The sequence below is a fragment of the Cryptomeria japonica genome, unplaced genomic scaffold, assembly GCF_030272615.1.
Source record: "Cryptomeria japonica unplaced genomic scaffold, Sugi_1.0 HiC_scaffold_532, whole genome shotgun sequence".
Taxonomy (NCBI): domain Eukaryota; kingdom Viridiplantae; phylum Streptophyta; class Pinopsida; order Cupressales; family Cupressaceae; genus Cryptomeria; species Cryptomeria japonica.
In genome coordinates, this window is record NW_026729345.1 from 51025 (window position 1) to 55000 (window position 3976).

Below are 3976 nucleotides of genomic sequence, written 5' to 3' on the forward strand. Positions count from 1 at the left end.
GGGTGCGATCATACCAGCATTAGTGCACCAGATCCCATCAGAACTCCGCAGTTAAGCGCGCTTGGGCCGGAGTAGTACTGGGATGGGTGACCTCCCGGGAAGTCCCGGTGTTGCACCCTTTTTTAGTTTTTCGCCGGGCGTCGCAATGCTATTTGAATAAACCTTTTGCCCGTTTGCGTTCTCGTCGGGGCCGGGCCGGGCCGGGGTGCGCTGCCCGCACTACCGCGCGCGCGGGGGCGACACCGAGCGCGCACCCGAGGCGCCCCGAGCACACAGGCCACGGTGCAACCCGGGCGTTGTGCGCGCACCCCGGTGCGCCCGAGGTGCTGCGCGCGCACCCAGGTGAAATCGGTGTGCACCTCGGCCAGTGCGCGCTCGGTCGAGTCGCGCACGTTGGCCAAGGTGCACGGTGATGTTTCTTACTCTAAGGTTCCGCACCAGACGCCCGGGACAGGTGAGCGAAGCTGGGCGGGGCCGGGTGCGCGGCCGGGGCAGGTGCACGCAGCTGGAGAGAGCTTTGGAGCACACTTCGGAGCGCACCAATGATGCGCTCCATTCAAAAGTTTCCTGAAAAGGCAAAAAAAGTTGAGATTATAGAATTTCCCACTTGAGAGATTGTAAAAAAAAAAAATTTAAAATGAAGGAAACGCGGGTGCCAAGGTGTGCGCAGCCCAGCCAAGGTGTGCGCACCAAGGCGCCCACCCTGGCGAAGGTGCACGCAAGGTGCGCACCCGAGGCAAACCGGACAATTAACCCAACTTTCGACTTCGCGCGCACCTTGGAGCGCACTTCGGAGCGCTCCTTGGTGCGCACCAATCTTGGGCACCTCGGAGTGCACCATGGCGCCCACCAAGGTGCGCACCCGGGGCAAACCGAGCTCCGACTTCGTGCGCACCTTGGAGCGCACGAAAGGTGCGCACCATGGCGCCCACCAAGGTGCGCAGCCCAGCCAAGGCGTGCGCATCAAGGTGCGCACCCTGGCGAAGGTGCGCACCCGGGGCAAACCGAGCTCCGACTTCGTGCGCACCTTGGAGCGCACAAAAGGTGCGCAACCCAGCCAAGGTGTGCGCACCCCGGTCAAACCGAGCTCCGAATCGTGCGCACCAGAGGTGCACGCCATCGTGCGCACCTTGGAGCACACTTCGGAGCCCTCCTTGGTGCGCGCCGATGTTGCGCACCTCGGAGCGCACCCGGGGAAAACAATGCAATTAACCCGACTTTCGACTTCGTGGGCACCTCGGAGCGCTCTCGGGTTCGCACCTCGGAGCACACCGAGGTGCGCACCTTTGATGCGCTGCCTTCACCAATTTCCAGAAAAGGCAAGAAAACATTGAGAAGGTGTGCGCACCGAGGTGCCCACCCTGGCGAAGGTGCACGCGAGGTGCGCACCCGGGGCAAACCGGGCTCCGACTTCGTGCACGCCGCACCTTGGAGCACACTTCGGAGCGCTCCTTGGTGCGCACCAGGGCGCGCAACCCAGCCGAGGTGCCCACCCCGGCGAAGGTGCACGCGAGGTGCGCACCCGGGGCAAACCGGGCTCCGACTTCGTGCACGCCATGGTGCCCACCGCGGCGAAGGTGCACGCGAGGTGCGCACCCGGGGCAAACCGGGCTCCGACTTCGTGCACGCCGCACCTTGGAGCACACTTCGGAGCGCTCCTTGGTGCGCACCATGGTGCCCACCAGGGCGCGCAACCCCGCCGAAGGTGCACGCGAGGTGCGCACCCGGGGCAAACTGGGCTCCGACTTCGTGCACGCCGCACCTTGGAGCACACTTCGGAGCGCTCCTTGGTGCGCACCATGGTGCCCACCAGGGCGCGCAACCCCGCCGAAGGTGCACGCGAGGTGCGCACCCGGGGCAAACCGGGCTCCGACTTCGTGCACGCCATGGTGCGCACCGCGGCGAAGGTGCGCACCCGGGGCAAACCGGGCTCCGACTTCGTGCACGCCGCACCTTGGAGCACACTTCGGAGCGCTCCTTGGTGCGCACCAGGGCGCGCAACCCAGCCGAGGTGCCCACCCCGGCGAAGGTGCACGCGAGGTGCGTACCCGGGGCAAACCGGGCTCCGACTTCGTGCACGCCGCACCTTGGAGCACACTTCGGAGCGCTCCTTGGTGCGCACCATGGTGCCCACCAGGCCGCGCAACCCAGCCAAGGTGTGCGCACCAAGGTGCACGCGAGGTGCGCACCCGGGGCAAACCGGGGTCCGACTTCGTGCACGCCGCACCTTGGAGCACACATCGGGGCGCTCCCGGGTTCGCACCGGCGTTGCGCACCGTGGTGGGCACCTCGGAGCACACCAAGGTGGGCAGCGAGGTGCGCACCTTTGATGCGATGCCTTCACTAATTTCCATAAAAGGCAAAAAAAAAACGAGATTTTAAAATTTCCGTTTTGAAAGATAGTGAGAAAAAGGGAATGCTGGTGCCATCTTGAGCCCGCCCTGGTGCGCAGCCCAGCCAAGGTGTGCGCACCAAGGTGCCCACCCTGGCGAAGGTGCGCGCCCGGGCAATTAACCCAACTTCCAACTTCGCGCGCGCCAGGGTGGGAGCGCACCCAACAACCGGGCCTGGGAAGAGCCAATGCGAGAAACCCCACCAAACACTCTGACAAAAAAAGAGGGGGCGCTCCAGTAACCCCGCTTCGGAGCGCACCCTGGGCAAACCCAGCCAAGGTGCCCACCCCGGCCAAGGTGCAGGCGAGGTGCGCACCCGGGGCAAACCGGGCTCCGACAACGTGCACGCCGCACCTTGGAGCACACTTCGTAGCGCTCCCGGGTGCGCACCTCAGAGCACACCAAGGTGGGCAGCGAGGTGCGCACCTTTGATGCGCTGCCTTCACTAATTTCCAGAAAAGGCAAAAAAAAAAGGAGATTTTAAAATTTCCGTTTTGAAAGATAGTGAAAAAAACGGAACGCGCGTGCCATCTTGAGCCCGCCCTGGTGCGCAGCCCAGGTAAGGTGCCCACCCTGGCAAAGGTGCGCACCCGGGCAATTAACCCTACTTCCGACTTCGTGCGCGCCAGGGTGGCAACCGGGCCTCGGAAGAGCCAATGCGAGAAACCCCACCAAACGCTCCGACAAAAAAAGAGGCGGCGCTCCAATAACCCCGCTTCGGAGCGCAGCCGGGGCAAACCCAGCCAAGGTGCCCACCCCGACGAAGGTGCACGCGAGGTGCGCACCCGGGGCAAACCGGGCTCCGACAACGTGCACGCAGCACCTTGGAGCACACTTCGAAGCACTCCCGGGTGCCCACCGGCGTTGCGCACCGTGGTGGGCAGCGAGGTGCGCACCTTTGATGCGCTGCCTTCACTAATTTCCAGAAAAAGGCAAAAAAAAATGAGATTTTAAAATTTCCGTTTTGAAAGATAGTGAAAAAAAAGGAACGCGGGTGCCATCTTGAGCCCGCCCTGGTGCGCAGCCCAGGCAAGGCATGCGCACCAAGGTGCCCACCCGAGGTGCACACCCGGGGCAAACCGGGCTCCGACTTCGTGCAGGCCGCACCTTGGAGCACACTTCGGAGCGCTCCTTGGTGCGCACCATGGTGCCCACCAGGGCGCGCAACCCAGCCAAGGTCTGCACACCAAGGTGCCCACCCCGGCGAAGGTGCACGCGAGGTGCGCACCCGGGGCAAACCGGGCTCCGACTTCGTGCACGCCATGGTGCCCACCGCGGCGAAGGTGCACGCGAGGTGCGCACCCGGGGCAAACCGGGCTCCGACTTCGTGCACGCCGCACCTTGGAGCACACTTCGGAGCGCTCCTTGGTGCGCACCATGGTGCCCACCAGGGCGCGCAACCCAGCCAAGGTGTGCGCACCAAGGTGCACGCGAGGTGCGCACCCGGGGCAAACCGGGGTCCGACTTCGTGCACGCCGCACCTTGGAGCACACATCGGAGCGCTCCCAGGTTCGCACCAGCGTTGCGCACCTTTGATGCGCTGCCTTCACTAATTTCCAGAAAAGGCAAAAAAAAATGAGATT

General features: G+C 64.1%; 1 non-coding gene across 1 annotated transcript; it reads left to right on the top strand.

Annotated features, from left to right (window-relative positions):
* On the top strand, positions 1-119 carry LOC131872184 (5S ribosomal RNA). The gene has a single exon (XR_009370361.1). It is a non-coding gene; the product is annotated as a 5S ribosomal RNA (ribosomal RNA).
* The last annotated feature ends 3857 nt before the right edge of the window (positions 120-3976 follow it).